The sequence below is a fragment of the Acomys minous genome (assembly GCF_964271855.1).
Source record: "Acomys minous genome assembly, chromosome: 2".
In the NCBI taxonomy this organism is placed as follows: domain Eukaryota; kingdom Metazoa; phylum Chordata; class Mammalia; order Rodentia; family Muridae; genus Acomys; species Acomys minous.
Window position 1 is genome coordinate 11,673,218 of NC_140484.1, and position 18,606 is coordinate 11,691,823.

General features: G+C 37.3%; 1 long non-coding RNA gene across 3 annotated transcripts; it reads left to right on the forward strand.

Moving 5' to 3' along the window:
- The first annotated feature begins 719 nt into the window (after positions 1-719).
- Positions 720-12,654, forward strand: LOC311581692. 3 transcript variants are annotated; one of them, XR_014773847.1, is made up of 4 exons: positions 814-1,192; positions 2,788-2,929; positions 8,525-8,666; positions 12,554-12,654. It is a non-coding gene; the product is annotated as an uncharacterized lncRNA (long non-coding RNA). The 3 variants fall into 3 exon arrangements; XR_014773846.1 differs by lacking the exons at positions 814-1,192; positions 8,525-8,666; positions 12,554-12,654 and adding exons at positions 720-788; positions 4,552-4,575; XR_014773848.1 differs by lacking the exons at positions 8,525-8,666; positions 12,554-12,654 and adding an exon at positions 4,552-4,575.
- Positions 12,655-18,606: the final 5,952 nt, after the last annotated feature.

Sequence of the window (18,606 nt, forward strand, 5' to 3'; positions counted from 1 at the left end):
ATGCACAGTGACAATGTGCTGTATTCCCCATAATGAAGTCCATGCGTGGTCTAAGGATGTGTACAGGTACAACAGGAAGGCCTGCCCCTACTCTGGGACAGCAGAGTGACAGGTGTGCTTGTTTCTCACAAAAAGCAGTGTTTTTGCAGTTACATTTCCCAATCAATTTCATAAATAAAACCTGAAGAGTGAAACTCTTGTGAAGTGGAGCATGAGATGAGGGCAGGAGGTGACACTTTGATAAAGAAATGGCATTTGGAAGAACAGACTTGAAGATGACTAGGAGCTGACTCCGGATGGACCAACCATGTGGGCCTGTCTCTGTTTCTGGGCATCTCTATAACACAGGTGAAGTTTTGCTTTGAGGAAGTTCCTCCAAGTACTGCTCTAGGCCTGGGCACAGTTTTGTTATTTTACTTTCCGAATCATTTGAGAGAGAGAAGACACTCTTGCTCTAATGATTAAAATAAATTAAGAATGGGAGAAAACGGTCACTTAAAAATAGGCAAACTGAAAAAATAAAAATAAAAAAGAACCTTAGAATACAAATCTGGCTTTAAGCAGCAAATTTCTTACAAATAACACTACAGATGCCATTACTGACAAGGGTGGCTGTTGTCAAAGTAGTAAGGAAGGATGCAGGCTTAGGTCATTTGTCCCTCACTTAGCAGAATATTTCACAACCTTTGTTACATAAGAGGTAGAATGTTGTGAGACTCCAAAGGGTGGTTTGTATTTGGTGGTTTGTATTCTCCTGGGAAACAAAGAAGCACATTAGAGACTTCAAGGTACCTTTTCAATTTTATACACAGGGAAAAATAGCTTTTTTTCCTCACCCTCTTCTCTTCATCAGTTTGAAATGAGCTGGAAGCCAATTTTTAATATTATATATGTGAGTTAATGAGTAACTTTCCATCAAATGGAGATTATTTTGGATAGAAAAAGTTTGTCTGGAGGTTACAGCATTTGGACTTGGCCCATTTTTGTTTTTTTTCTTTAATTCTTTTTTTAAATTTTAATTTTTTACATATACATTTATATTATTACACAGTAATATAATAATATAAATATATGATAAACTACCTATAGCAAGAAGAACCATGACAAAATCAGGAATTATATAAATGCTACATTCTTAGTGTTTTGGCTATTTGTATTTGGCAACCTTGGAGAAAACATCTTTCCTATTTTGGTGAGTCTAAAATTCTGAATGTAAATTAATATCTATCCTATCTCATATCTATCAATTTAAAACATCTATCTAGGTATAAATATATCTTAATCCCTAAACAACTAGGCTTAATTGTAAAACTAAATTATCTAGTCTTCAACCCCATTAGAGACTTGAGAAGGAATAAAATTAATTATTTGAGTAGACAGGAAATGCAGGTTAACAGCTTCCAAAATGAAAAAATGACAGAGGTTGTTTTCTGCCTGAACAGTCACCCAAAACTCTCTATAACACTGGAGAATCATCTTCAGCCTTCTGGCTCAATAAATCTGACAGACATATTTGTGAGGCAGGAACTATTGAGGACTTGCTTACCCTGTCCTGGCAGAGTTTGACCGTCAACTCTGCCTGCATCCAAGCTTGCCCACTTTTTGGCAGAATTCTGTCTGTGACAGAAACAAGGACATTTTGCCCAGTGGCTGGTTTGCCACATTTGAAGCCATCTCCAAAAGGAGCTTCTTTGATGCTCATCATCTTGAGGTAGGCTGGGTGATGCCAGGAGTTAACCTGTCTTATTGTCAAAGCTATTGCAGGTTGTTTAGGATAATTAAGTAATACAAGTTAATTGTTAGTTGATCAAATCATGGTCATGTCAATTACTAGTCTATTTTTATCACAAGAATATACATCCTAGGTTTAATAGATAGATAAGATTCTATAGATAGATAAGGTAAAATAGAGAAAGTCTTCAAAGCCTCAGAGACCTATAGAATATGGCTCTTACGGGCGTTTTTTAATTATTTTAAAGATTGTTTTACTCAGCAAACTGAAATAAATTGAGTTTATTTCATCAGATAGCTATTTAGTTCTTATTAGCTGTCTTTATTTATTTGGAAATGATAGCATCTGCTAATCTATAACGCATAAGAGCTCTTGATAATCAAAACAGCAAAACACTTCTAGATGTATCATTTGCTAAAAGATGATTTTTAAATGAATTTAAGATGTAGCAACTCACTTTCACTTCCTGTTGTCTAGTTTAGGCCTGATAGAGGGCTTTCTGTTTAGCAATATCATGTTGGGGGACATCTCTAAGGGCTTAATAACATGAGAGCCTAACAATAAAAGATGCACATCTAAGAATTCAATTTTCCCATCTACAGGCACAAGTCTTGGGCCATTTGAGTTATATTGCCTCACAGAGGAAGGTTAAAGACTTTAGAATGGGATCAGATGTAAGCTGATGAAGCTGGGATTGCAGATATTTTCATTACCAGAAGCACCACCACTTTGCAGCTGGGACAATTGTTTTTAATTAATCTGAATAAACAGTGGGGCTTTCACAAACAAATAATAACCATGAAATTAAACAGCTCTTTTGGGGGGGAGTGATAGAAACCTTCCAAAGAGGCAGTATTGCCTTTGAGCTTTAGAGGGATTATATTTAATAAGTGGTTCTCTGTATTCATGAGAGAAGAGTGGGGAATAGGGTTCATGCTCTGAGATGTGGAGAGGCATTTGACTTAGGTGGAATTGCAGGGAAGCAAGAATCATAGGATTTGGGAGCTGAATGGGTTACAATAATCACTATATCATCTGTTCTTCATTACTTCCAGAAAAAGCAAAAAGATTGAACAGCACAGAGGAGGAAGAATGAAATGTGTGCCAATCTCTTACATTTCATATTCCTAAGAATAATACTTGGTTACAGACATGGGAGAAATAGTGCTTATTCTTGTCAGTAAGGCAGGCTTACAGGTAAAATTTTATAATCCAAATTACAAATGTTTGAACCTTCTGATAACTGACGATTTCATTAATGCAAACCAGCTATATTTCCAGAGGTATGCTACAATAAGGAAGCTCCGGATCTGTGTTGTGCATTGAGTAAGATCCTTACCATGGACCCTTATTAAAAACAAAAAACAAATCAAAACAACAACAACAAAAAAAAAACCCTGATGGTTTCAGTGTGAACCCAGATTACCATATTCCAGCACCTCCTGATCTGAATGGCAGAGTGACATGTGTTTAAAACTGTGCTCATCTTCAGAGTCTAGGCAGTCCAAGTAGAACAATAGACTTGTAAGACTAATGCATCCATCCCGGTCTATGGGGATCTTGCCTGCCATTGCTGTTCTTTCTGAATCCCCTCAACACACACACACACACACACACACACACACACACACACACACACACACACACACACACACACGGTGTGGCTTCTCCTCTGGTGGAGTCTGTAATCCTTTGAGGACTGTATGATAATATCAAATAAAGTTCTAACTAGCCATTCCTCACCTTCTGCAACTTCCTTAAACTCCACATTTTCTCTGTTGAATGATAATCAGTGCCAGTTTTTTCTCAAGCAAAGAATACGTGCAATAATAATATCAAAATCCAGAAGAGTCAAAGACAGTGTTCAAATGATGGTATAATCTCCACTTACATCAAACATAGATTTAATTCTGCCTTATACTTTTTTTTTTTTTGGTCATTTCAAGTATTTATTTCTCGAGGGTACCAAAGTCTTAGTGTATCCTCAAGCTGTAAGCTGGTTTAAGAGGAAGATGTACTTTATAGTCAGCACACAGATGCACTATTGGAGTGGCAAATACCTCGGCAGTGAAGCAAAGGCAATGATGTCATCTCCAACGCTTCACTGTATCATCTTGAGGTTGTCATGTGACTCGTCCTAGCTTCAACTTTTCAGATAAACATGCACTCTCCATCCTGCTCCTCCTTCTCTTTATCTGCTTCTCCTACTGTCCATCCTCATCGTCCTTCTCTTCTTTCTATCACAAGAAGCATTTCTTAAGGAAGTAGATGAGATGGAAAATTGTCACAATTATGTTAAAATGCTAATGTTTCACGAAATCATCCTTGATTGCCTCTATCTTGTCATCAATACCTTTAGCTCACCTTCCCTTTAAACCAAGATATCATTGCTGGTAGTTGATTCCATTCTACATGTATGAATGTTGCATGTCTGTACCAGCACATATACATAGGAATGCATGTATAAATGTACCCATTCCAGACCTACAGCAAAAGGCCCATGTATCTTCCACAGCAACATTTGTTCTCTTTCCCAAAGCCAACAATTATGTTTTCCCAGCTTTTGTTCTTTTCTTACAAATACAACAAGTAGATTATTAGTATTATTTTGCAGGTACTGATGACTTATCTAATTTGCCACAATTATCCAAATTATTCATTTTGGTTCTTCCTGAGTTGCTTGCCTGAAATATTTTACATTTACTAAGAGAGAAAAAAAAAGGCACACAGAAAGGAAACATTTGCTTAAGATCTGTATCTAGAAACTAGTCCTCCCATTTTAATACTCTCATGCATGCTTGCTTTGCTTTTCCCCACAGGAAACAGCATCTTAAGAAATACTCTAAGTTGTCTGCTGATAGAATTTTTCAAACAGGCTTTTATTGAGTATTAGACCTGTATAGACAACGTTTATTACTGTGTGTGCGATTCTTTGACTAGTTGTTAAGTTAAACTTTTCACCACTGCAGGAAAACTGAGTCTTCTAGCTGCCGAGCCTCCATCCAGGCTTAAGTAGGAGAATTGTGATGAGCAGTATTTTTACCCCTCTCAGTGCCAGCTAAATGACAGCTCTCTATTACACAGAGCTCTCAATTGAGTTCCAAAACGAGGTGAGAAAACGCATGCTATAGTTTTTATTTCCCCAAATAAAAAAAATGTAGGACAGGAACTAAATAGTTTGACTCAAAAAGTAGGATATGGGGGCGTAAATTATAAATAACTCTAGTTTGCATTTTAATATTTGCTATGTGTGAGGTGCTATGCTAAGTATTTTACAAACTTTATATTCACTTCCCACATTAACCCTGTAAAATGGGCCAAGGTTGCAGCAAGCTAAGTCAGCAGGTGCTGAGCCCATGACATTCTTATTTTACTTTTAACTGCTTCCTTGGAAATTCCCTGTGAAAATGCCATGCAAAGACATGCTGGAGAAATGGAAGATTCTAATGTAAGAACATTCATACCTACTAAAAAGAACTGTATCTTCTTTACAGTGAGAATTTATGGGTAAATATAAGGATTTATAAGAGAAATAAATGAAAAATCAAGAGTAAACTTTCTAAGCTTTGAGCTTCCCAGCTTTGGAATAGGATGAGCTTCAGAATAATATAACTGTCTTTCTGCCCAGGGTTATATAGAAGGGGATTTGGTATCAGAACATGAGAAAGTCAATGATGTTGTTAGCAAACTTTGAAACCATAGAGCTGCATGCTGTATGTAAATGATAATTTCCAAGCCCTCTAGATCACAACACTTGGACTATATCTGCCCAGGCTGCTGTTACATTTACCCTGACTCTAGCGTGTAATTCTTGTCCTGGAAATTCCATGCTTGCTATCATAAGCAGCCCTGAGCCCTGCACTTCCGTACGCAAGACCTTTTGTAAGAAGCACTGACAAAGCCTGCAGAGAACGTCTGGATTCTTAGTCGCAGTCACTACAGTGGTAGCACCTTCAAAATCGGGTTGTTGGTGAACAAAATAGGGATTATTGAGACATCTTAAATAAAATATGCATAAAGCACCAGAATCTTCAATACTTTGCTATATTATATTCCAGGCGGCCTCTAACAAATTGTTATAAGTAGTAAGAGTAGCATGTACCATGTTATGAATGCAATCTTGAGTTCAGTACTTTAATTTACATATGGCAAAAACAATCTGAAATCTGGACTAAACCGTGTCTTTTATTCAAGAATAATGAAATGATCGTGAAAGGTCATGTAGAGGTCTTTTGTTATTTTTCATTGATTTCTTTACTCTTCTCCCATACTATACTTCCTGACTACAGCCTACCCTCCCTCCTCTCTTCTCAGCCCCTCACCCTACCTCTTCTCTCCCCCAGATCCATTGCTCCTTTATTTCCTTTCAAAAGAGAGCAGTTCACCTGGTGAAATCAAATGAAACCCAAGCTAAACAATCATGGCGTTTCTATACAGAGGAACTCTCACAGACCTACGCAGGGTCCAGGGTTGCTGCTTTAGTCTCTGTGAGCTCCCATAAGAACCATAGCACGTGTTACCTTCTGTTGCCCTTTTACAGCATTTGTGCACATGGTCACGAGAGCAAGTTATTTACTGCATCTAGCAGTATTCTGATCTCTATTTTTCAAGTTGTATTATTATGTTGTCACAACTCCTGTGTTGCTCTTTTGACTTACGTATTATTAGGCTTATTTTTATTTTACTGAGAGAAAGGCAGAAGCAAAAATGGTAAATAAAGTTTAAGGATAAATGATAGTACAATGAATGCAAGGTGGGCCCTCAAGAGTGAGATTGAAGCAGGAACCTCAAAGTCCTTAAGGACCTCCTTTCCTGGGGTTTGCTTCTTTGCTTTGGTTGGCTGGCTGGCTATTTCTGGCACAATTGACATGTTGACTTCATTCTTTTCACACTTTCTTCAGCCTAGTTTCACATCTCCTAAAATATGCTTGGAAACAACAACAAACAGTTAAATTTGAAAGAAAAATTACTCCAAACAGACCTGAAATCTTCTCATGAGATCACATTGACTCAGAATCTGATCATTCTCAATCTGAAATGCAAGTCCCAGGAAAGAAGACACGATTGTCCCTAACAGTCCACGTGACCTCCTGAGGACTTGCTGTCCTTGACTAGGATGACTCATATCTAGGAGAGGTGGCTTCAAGGAGCCACCATAAGAACTTGTGGCTTGGACAATGGGAAGACACAACAAAACCCAGGAATCTTTTAAAAGACAAATCAATGGGCTCAAACCATAACTGAGAGATAACGCAGCGTGTCAGACACAAGGGTTGTTCTGCCAGAATGCCTGAATTCATAGCCTAGATCTGCTGCAGAGTTAACAGTGCTGTCTTAAGTAAATTATAGGACCTCCTTTTCATGAGCATTTGCAACCAATCAGATACAAGCACAGTAATATCTATCTCATGAAGTTACTATAAAGATAAATCAGGGAAATATTAGCTATTTACCTATCAAGAAGACTGCTTGATAGAAAACAGGTTATCTTTCTTCCATAAGTTATAGCATGGTATAGATGGTACACACATGCACACATGTATATATGCACACACACAGATACATACAGACACGCAGAAACATACACACACAGACAGATACACACACACAGACACACACAGCCACACACACACACACACACACACACACTCACACTAGAAAAAATAAAAAGGAAAAATTAGTCTATTTTAAAACTTATTTTCCAATGCATATTCCCCAATTATTCTCCACTCTCCTCCATCTGCTTTTGTTTGGCTCAAACAAACAAACAAACAAAGCAAATCAACAAAAGAATTAGCCATAAACCAACTCCCAAATTTTCCAAATATGATCGTCTTCAGTGTTCCTGCAGAGATCTTGGATGAGGATAGGCACAATTTATGTGTATTTAACTACAGATAGGTACAATTATTTATTCAGCTTCACTTATGTCAAACATTTTTTCATGCTAAAACTTAGTTCTAACCATCATATTTTTAAATAATATTCCAAAGTTTGAGTTTATAATAGTTTTATTCTATTTTCCATCCCCATATTAAAATACAGCTGGATTTGCTTCATTTTGCTTTCCACAAATAATGATGTAATTGTTAACTTTCTTCCAAGACACAGTAGGAAATGCAATTATAAATAACTGATGACCATAAATCAATCAGCTTCGGGTAATTAAAATGTGCCTTTCACAAGCAGATTAAAGTGTTGGTGATGAGGACTGAGGGGACAGCTCAGTCATTAAGTACTTGACTTGTACGCATGAGAACTTGGCTCCGATATCCAGAACTCATCTGGAAAAACCTGGGCATGATAGCACACATTAGTCATTTGAGTGCCGAGGAGTGACAGACATGTAGATTCCTGTGCTCACTAGCCTATCTTACTTGGCAAGTGTCAGGACAGTGAGTCCACATCTTTTAAAAAAAAATCTCCTCAGATAGCCAGCACATAGGAAAAACACCTGAAGTTGTCATCTGATGCTCACACTATCCACGCCCCTGTCCCAGTGCACCCTCCCACGCACAGGTGCATACACACACAGACAACAAAAAATTAGTAATGAACATAAAGCTTGAAAAAAACAACATGAATAATGACAAAAATAATAAAATCATTTTAGAGAATTCACATCCTTTTTGGAATGAACATGAACTTTAATTAGATATGATAAATATTTGCTCAGAGTCACAAATGTATCATTAGTGAAACTAACATACTAGTTTCACTGATATAGTTTTGTGTGAGCCCAAATAATGTATTTTTCTTGTTCAATGAATGCATGTTGATCCTTTGTTGTAGGCAATTGGACAGTCATCAGAGATGAGGCATCCCATAATATTTGGCAGCAGAGAAAAACATTTGCAGTACTAAATGATAAGCTATGAACTCTTCCTTGCTCTGTATCACATGGTCTCTGATAAAAGATACAATTAAATCTCAAGTGAGTTTATAATGTGAAGTAGAATTACAGGTCATGTTTCTTTATTTTTGTTTTTAACTCTTTCTGTTCAAAGTTTCTTCCATTTTCATTTATTACATTCTAATATTTCTTTTACTCTTTGAAATTATAATACAATTACATAATATCTCCCATCCTTTTCCTTTCTCTAAACCCTCTCCTTTCTCTCTTTCGAATTCATAACTTCTGTCTTCATTAATTGTTGTTATATGCACACACAAACATGCATACGCACACACACATACATCAAATAGGACCCTCTCAGTCTGGATAATGTTGCATGTATGTTTTCAGGGCTATTTAGTATTTCTGTGCTCTTGCCTGGGAAAGATTATTCTTCCAGTGTTGTTTAGTTGTCATTGTTCTTTGCGTAGGACTAAGACCTTCTGGTCTTTCTCTTGCCCACGTTAGCATATATGCTGTTTTTGTCCTTGTTAAACTCCTAATAAAGCAGTCATGTTTGTGAGATTTTACGGGTGTAGTTTCTGATGTTACTAAATGACACAGCCTCACAGCAAAGGCCCTGATGCTCTGATTCTTACAGCTACCCCTCCATTTCTTCTGGAAGGTTCTCTGAGTCTTTGGCACAGGAGATACTTTGTAGGTATAAATTTGGAAATAGGCTTCACAACTCTCCCTTTTGATTGCTTGTGATTTTCCATAATGATCTCTTTCTGTTGCAAAGAGAAGTGATGAGGACTACACTTATCTTTGAGTAGAAGGACAAATATTTAGAATGCTGTTGGGGATTGTGCTGATTTATCGAAATGGTGATTGTAGGTTCTTCTCCAAGATCCATGACTTTACTATCCCTGGGCTGTTGACTAGTTTCTTAGTACCAAGCATGATTTCTGTCCTCTTAAGCAGGTCTTAACCATCTTTACTTTTATTTATGTTTGTATGCTTGCTTATCTGTACGTGCACCATATATATCAAAGTGGCCTTAAAGGCTAGAAGAGAGTATTATTTTCCCCAGAATAGGAACAACAGGTGGCTGTGAGTTACTTGATGAGTGCTTAGAACTGAACCCAGGTATTTATTCACTTTTAGCACATGTGCCACGAATGCACATGTTGTGGCAGATAGGTAGAAGTCAGAGGATATATTTTGAAGTCTGTTTTCATCTCAAACATTCACATGGGCTCATAGGAGTCAATATAGGCTATCAGGCTTTCACAGAAAGTCTTTTTACTCAGTAACTCATCTCACTTGGCCCTAAAAAGGAAATTTTAACTCAATTTTCTTAACTCTGAAAACCTATATCAACTAACTATAAGCAAGAGACTTGTAGCAAACCAAAGCTTATTGGTTATGAATATCATATGTTGTCATATAACCAATTATGAGGATCTAGCTTCAGTGCCAACTGGGGAAAGTGAGGTGGGGCATAGATACCCTGGCTGGCTGGTGACCTTGGAGACTTTCTCTGAGGGCAACCTCTCAGGTAGCAGCTGATTATTACTGGCAAGAGTTTTCACTGATGGTGACAACTGGGAGCTAGAGCTGATGGCTCCCAGCAGGGCTTCCATTGGTAGAAAGAAGGAGAGAAAAGAAACACACACACACACACACACACACACACACACACACACACACACACATTTACACTTGAGAATGAAGTAAGATAGACTCCAACAGGTAGGTTTCAACAAATTCCTCTTTTTAGTTTCTCTTACTGTTCACATTCATATACATACATATATGCACATCTTAGTGGATGGAACAAACTGTGAAGAGTAGGTTCCAAACCAATCAGCTATTGTATGTATGAATATATATTTTGGTGGATGTAACAAACTCCAAAGAGCAAGTTCCAACAACCTTATACATATACATATACATATACATATACATATACATATACATATACACATATGTACAACTTGACAGATGGAAAAGGGTTCCAACAACCTTACTCACACACCTAGACACGTACACACATCTTTACAGATGGAAAAAGAGTCCAACAACTTTATACACATACATACATACATACATACATACATACATACATACACACATTTTTGTGGATGGAAAAAGATTCCAACAACTTTCTTACTTTGCCCACGCCTTACATATCACAGCAAGATCTTTCAAGCAGTACAAAACTCATAATGTGGTTACATTCTATTTTCTTTAAGTGAATTATTACAATGATTATTTGTAAGAAAAACATGTTCCTTAATACCTTCACATGATCAAATGTACGTATTATGGGTGAAAAACAAACATGAAAAACAAGTTGTTTCTGAGAACATTTGTAACTATGCTAACTAAGGAACTTGTTATATATTAACAGAGAATAAGCAAGCAAGGTAATTTCTCAGCCAGCTTTTCTTTACTGGCAGTCTGCAATTTGCAATTATGAAGAAAGAATCAATTATCTTAATAAGTAATATTATAAAGATCTTAAAAGAATCACAAATTTAAACTCCCATGTAAAACTAAATAGCCATTTCTACTTGAAATCCTAAACATGCTCATCTATGCAATATTTTTATTAAATCATATCTGGAAGCTGAGGATAAAAATAGGTATAAGAAATGAGTCACCTTGACACCCAGTTTCATTGAGAGAGTCATGTCAGCTAGTGGTAACACAAACCTCAAAAAGTCCCTAGCTTCACTGTTATGAGAGTACTTTTTCTTAATTTTAAATTGTTCCCTAAGATTTTTCTGCATCAGAGCCAAGAGCAAAAACATCTTTACCTAACTTTGCTAAACAATCTATTTTTTTCTTAAGACTTTCTACATGAGAGCCACCAGCCAAAACACCTTTATCTAACCTTGTTGAACAATCTCTTTTTCCAAATTCTTCTAAGGGTCATTGCTAGCAATCTACATCTGCAGGTTCTTTTCATGGGTGGTGGTTGAATCATTAATCTGCTCCAGCAGCAAGGCCTGAAAGAGATCAGCGTTATTATAGAGTATGCCAATGATAGTGCTCAGTGAGGGGCTGGAAGTTCCCTTTATAGTACTCACACAATTCATATATTAAGAGGATTATAAGGACCGAAGGGGTAACAAGAAAAGTTATGCTCCAGAACAGCATGAAGTACTCAGGACTTTGGGATTATACCTGGCCGAGACACACTCATTGTGGCTATGCTAAGCAGTGGGCCATATTCCATGAGTTCTGGAGCTGTTTTGCTGTTCCTCCAGCATGGCCCCCAACTACCAACTTGTTAATGAGCCTGCGCCCATGAAACAGATCTTCTTAGTAGACTACCATATCTCAAAACAATACCATTAATAATAGCCTATTCAGAATAATTTTCTTCCTACAGGGTGTCCAAGTTAAGTAGAGGTCAAATTGAGCCCTAATAACTTCCCAAGGAGTGGAATATGAATTAATGCCCCTTTTAAGGGGTATGGGAAATGTGGGCATGGTTGTGAGCAGTGGCTTAAGTGACTTATGAGTGTTTAGGAAGCAAGGGAGGGTCTGAAGCATGTGCACTTTCTTTGCTCTGCATCTGGGTGAGCCTTTTTGGTACAGCACTGACTCATAGTCTCCACGTCTCATTATATCATCTTTATATAATTGTCATCTTACAAATAATAGACTATTTTCTACTATGAAACAATAACAGATAAATGTTGGGAAGAATGTAATAGAAAATACAGAGCTTACACGCTCTCTTAATAAATCGACAGATAATCTTTATTTCTTTGTTAACATAAAACATTGACAAAGTGGTTCTTAGATGAGCTTACTGGACATTTTCAGCCCTCATCTTCCTGGGCAGTGAGGATAATATGCTAGGAAGTTCTGCTTCCTTTTACCATAGCTATTTAATATGTGTCCCGGTGAAAACAGAGCCAGTAGTGAAATTTGTCCTTAAAATGTCCACCATGTATTTACTTTTAAAGAAGGTGCTGCTGCTTAAATTGCTTCTGATTCTCTGAAGAAGAAGAAGAAGATGATGATGATGATGACGACCGATGATGACAGTGATGATGATAATGACCACATCTGTCCTCATGCCACTCACTCAAGTGCTTGGTGTGCTCTCCATTTTCTAATGCCAATAAATATATGAAATTAATGTGTTTTTAATGTTTTCTAGGGATGAGGCAACAGCTAGACCAAAAATTTTAAACAAATAATGTGTGGTGGAGGCTAGGTTGTTTCTTTCAGGTAATCTGGCTCCAGAATATGTGATGTTATTCTACCTTGTTTATAAATTAAGCATAAACATATTAATAATTAATACTTAAAAGATCATTTCCCTTGGAAATTATTGAGCACTTATATTTTACAGCATCAAGTACGTATCTTAGAAAATCACCAAAGGATAAATCAAACCATGACGCATGGTTTTGTTTAGGAGACCATATCAATCTCTTCAAGATGCCATAGCAAAATAAAGCACTTTCTTAAATGATAAAAATGAACATTTCACTGTCATGCAGACTGCAAAGTCAAAGCTTAGGGCACTGCCATTGGAGTCTTTATGAGGACTCTTCTTTTGGCTTGAGAACAGTTACACAATCTCTTTGTGTCAATTTAGGTATTCCTTATTGCACAGATGTGTAATAGGTCTTATTATAGAACATTATCAGAAAGAATCCTCAACACTCATGAAATCATCTAAATCAGGTATTTCCCAAAGTTTTCAGCTCCATGTTTACTTATGTACTTATTTACTTATAACGCTAATGACGGAAGCCATGGATTTATGAATGTCAGGCAAATCTCCACCACCAGAACTCATCCCAGTTCCAAGGGTCGTACAATTAGGATTTAAGACTTCAACATATAATAGAAGAAGAAAACATTCTAACCCACAGCAAATTTTACATTTCTGTGTGTGCCTGTGATGTGTGTGTATTTGTGTGTGTATATGTGTATACTTGGACACTTGTGTATCTTGGCAGATGACAACCAGAAGGAGTCAGTTCTCTCCTTCAACCACATGGGTTCTGTGGGTTAAATTCAGGTCATTAACTGTGGCAGGAAGCATCTTTATCCACTGAGGCATCTCTCCAGCCTCCAAATTACTTTAAAATATACAACTCTACTGAGTTCATCATCTCCTTTCCAATTAACCATTATGAAGACTAAGGACGTGTTCTGTTTCGGCAAAACTTAGCTATGTGTTCTTCAAAGTCTCTTTAAAGTCTATGTTATGATTTCATCAAGTTACTCTAATGCCAGCACCTGTAGAGGTTTATCCTTTCTGAGCAGCAGGTGGATAATATCCTAAACTCTTTTCTTCATATGATCCTGAAGTGATAATCTGTATCTTTGAAAACTTTTGTAATCCCTGAGATGAGAACTATGTATAATTACATGCCTTGTCTTGTGCAACATCCCTGGCTGACTCATCAAGAACACTCTAATCTTAGTTCTGTGTGTGGTGCTTCATGTCTATAACCAAGCCACAGGAAGATGAGATAGGATTGTCACATACTCAAGTTTGGGGTAGACTACCTAGTGCATTTCATGTTATCTTGACCTACAGCACGGCACAATCATCTCAAACAAACAAACCACTCAGTTATGTCAATAGACAATCTAATGGTTGGTAGAAATCAAAGCCTTGGAATATTGACATGCTCTTTGGATCCTTAGTAAACTAGTCTCAAAGGGCTATAGAAGGGCTTGCATAGTGCAGTTGAAGTTTGAGTTAAGAGATATCCATTCTTTAATGGAGATATTAATAATTTAGTGTCAAAGGGCTATAGAAGGGTTTGCACAGCTCAGTTGATATTATGGATATGGAGTATCCATTCTTTAGGGGAGAGTTTGATGTAGACATTGGAAATGCAGCAGATGCTAAGGTATCTTTTGAGAGTGCAAGATGAAGATATAATTCTTGATATGCTATTATAAGTCAGAGAGAAAAATCAAGTACAATTTGCTGAAATTAGATTACACTTAACCCTCCAGGAGTATAGCTACTGCTAAAAGTGAAATATGCCTCTACCAATAAGGCAACAGTTATAGAAGAATTTAGCAATGTCAGAGCCTGTTACATGCATGAGATTTTTCATGAGGATTTACTATTAATTTCTCAATAGAGATCCAGTAAAAGACTCATTGCCAGGAGGCAGGTGGGCATGATCTTGAGGACATTACCTTATGAAAGCCTTTTTTAAAAATTTACTCATTTTTAAAAACAAAAAATCCAGATCTTTCTGTCATATCATTTATATTTATTAAGTCACTTCTGTTAGCTAAAATTAGTCTTCTGAGAAATTTGATACAAATACAAGTTAAGATTTCAGCTTATATATAGCACTTCTGTGTATATTAGGAAAAAGCATGCTCTCCATATCTGTGTAGACAAAGTAGAAATGGGTCCTGTGATGCTGAACCTTCACACCAACTTGACTGGAAAACAGACCTCTGGATTTGTCTATTAGACTGTTTTCAGAAAGGGTCAGGTTAATACTCAGCTTCAATGTGGGCAGCACCATTCCATTCCTGGGGTCCTAGACTGAATAAAAAGGAGATGAAGTTGAGACCAGCATATATGTCTTTCAGTTTCCTGAATACTGTGTTCTATGACCAGCTGCCTTGGAGCCCCACTGCCTCGCCTTCCCTGCTAGGATAGGCTATGTTCCCCAGAACTGTGAGTCAAAGCAAACCCTTCTTACTCTTCTAAGTTGTTTCTTGTCAGGTCATTGATCAAAGCAATGGGAAATGAAACCAATTCAGGCAGTTTCTTGGAGCTTCTAGAATCCCTGACTGGACCAAGACTTCTAAGGAGTAAGGCTGTATTCAGCCCCCATGTTGTCCATCGTTCCAAAGCCCATAAACAGTGCACAAACTATACAAGTATTGTAGGAGACCTACACCGGCTCATTACTGAGTTGTAAAGCCAGCTCAGAGGAAACTTCTCTATCTAGTGACATGGTCTAAATGTTCCATGGAAAGCAAATAAAGAAATAGTCCTATAAGCATAAATTATCTTACGTGTTTCAACTATACCTTGCTTAAAATGTTCATGGAAGAGACAGAAGCACAGTTCCTTAGGAGTGGCGCTGCTTTCCTTATTACTAACACAGCACAGCTTGATACGTACATTATAGTGCGAGTGTCTTTAAAGGTAGACTTGGATGGCAACCCAGCAACACCTTATGTCCTGTTCAATAAGAGGAGGGAGAATGTTTGTACTGTAGCTATTGTATTTATTGAGATTTTGTGGCATTAATAAGAGCTCACTTCTGACATTGGTTATGCTTATAACAAGCTTATAATTCCATCAATAAAAGCTATTTCTGAAATTGCTAATTAGTGAAACATTTAGTCTCTATTGATGGCAAATAACCAAAATGCTTAGAGTCATTATCCATGAAGTTGAAAGATTCCTGATTAAATTACTAGGTCTCTCTGACAGCATCAGAGTTCTTGCTGGAACCATATAGACATGAGCAAACAGCAATACACATAACACTGAAAGCATGCATGAACACATCATGCTTTGTCACACTCAAGGACAGAACTCCTACTGTTCTGCAGGAAATGTGATGATGCAGTGTACATACTGCATTAGCACAGTAGCTTATGGAAATAAGCATTTATGCTCCACAGGTTTTGGATTTCACTAATGAGCTGAGAACTATTAAAACTTCACTATTATTTCATGTATTTCAAGTTTTTAAAAAAGGCTGGCCAATGTGGGGAAGATAGAGGGAAATTTATGCTTTTGAAAAGCTAATTGTAAGATGCTTAGCTATTGAACAGCTAATGCAAGCGTCCTGAGCATAAACAGTGCTCAAGAAAACATGAAGATCAAGTAAAGAGAAGAGGAGTGAGAAAAATCTCTTCTAATTAATCACACACACATAAACACACACACACACACACACACACGCACACGCACACGCATACACACATGCACACACACACATGTACACACTCACACATACATGCATACACACACATACACATGCACACACTATGTACATGTATACACACTCACATACACATGTATACACGCACATACACACACGCACACACATATACACATGCACACACATACACATGCACACACTGTGTACACACACACACACACACACACACACACACATCAAGCAGGCTATCAGTGAAATCTAAAATAATATAAATAATATAAATATAAATATAAATTAAAAATAATATAATTACAATTCAAATAATCTAAGGTGGGAAACATCCCATATGACTAACAGCAACCACTTCCGTCCTCTCTGGGAAAAATAACTTTAATCAAAGCAAATAGCAGTTGTAATTCAATCCTTGTTTTTTAAGTCTCAACTTCATTCAAGAAAAATTAGCATGTAAAAATTTGTGCCCTTTACAGTTGTGTTTCCTTATTTACTTGAATCAAGTCTGAGGGAACGGCTTTCTTTTGCGACAAGCACTGAACTGTTCCTTTGCAGTCCACTCTGAGATGGTTAAGTAATAGTGATTGACTGTATCTATCTATCTACGGTGCCGAGGAACCAGCGGTGGGTGCAGGAGGAGGAGTGATTTCAAAGCTGTATTCGAATCTCGCTTGCATTGAACTTACCTGGCTCAAAGCGAAAGGCTTCCTTCCCTTTTGCCGATTTGTCATCAATCTTCCCTAATAGAAAAGAAGCCCTTTGGAGATCAGGCCTCTAGGAAGCCTCTTTTATAGTACCAAGCTCTTTCAGGTTCGTCCTTTGATTCTCGGTAGATCCCCAGCAGATGTTTTTGTGCCTCTGAACTGCGGTTGGCGGAGTTCTAACTTGATTAAGCTGTCACTCAAAATCATTGTTTATATCATCGATCCGACATCAAAAAGCAACCGTGCCATGGATCTGATGTCAAAAAGTTTCGGAGCGACAGCCGGAGCAGATGGTGTATTACATCTTGGATGCTCATTTCTAAAGCTCACAGAGGTACCCACCTCTGGAAATGAATGGGAGCTAGCCCTAGGAAGCTCAGATCTGTGGATTAAGCCCAAAATAGGCACAGAGAAAGCAATCATTTGTTTCGGTTGGGAGATAGAAGATAAGTTTCTTAACTTCACATTTAAGAAATGATGGCCATTAAAGCAATTTTTCTAAAAAAAAAAAAATCCCCTTATTTTGTAATAACTTTAGATTCAGAGAAATAAAATGCAAAAATAATAGGCTACTTAAAGCCTGTCACTCAATTTCCCCCTAGTTTAATGTGCTCCATTATCATAGTGCGTTTGTCAAAACTAGGAAAACAACATTTAAAATCCTTTGAAATGGTAAGTATACACCTTGAAGCCCTAGACATCCAATGACTCTAAGCAAGATCACAGAGAAAACACTCAGGCTTTGTAGGAAAGCTAAGCTGTACTTATTTCTCTGTTTATGCTAGGTTCTACTCCACCCACTGCCTCCTTCCTAATTGTAGATTAGAAGCTTTCATGATCCTGTCACAGCACAAGCTGACAAACAGGTTTTCTGCCTTTTGCTATCACTACAATGGAATAACTCTTTCCCAAGCTCCTGCTCTGTATACTAAATGCTGTGTGAATCCATTATATATTAATGGTTATGCTTTAAATGAACATGCTTTCATTCATCAAAAAGAGTTTGGGATATAAGAAGTATATAAGTTCCCTGATTCTTTCATTTCCATTGCTATGTAATTTTGAGCATGTAAGAGTAGAATACAAGTCTATATCTAGAAAGGAAAATGAATATTGAATTCTTTTAAGCACTTTGGCACTAACTACTTAGAAAATAGTCAAAGGCCAATAAATGCTCATTATTGCTACCGATACTGCTATTACTATATTGAATAGGTCTCAGAAAACTGAAGTCCATGGATTAAAACTGGCCCACTGATTGTTTCATGCACAGTTCCTGAGCTAAGATGCTTCTGCTTTGCAGTTTTAATGGATGAAAAAAAAGTATATTTTGTAATAGGAGACATTGCATTAAATTCAAACACATCGTCCACAAGTAATGGTATGCCAACAGAGGCACATTTA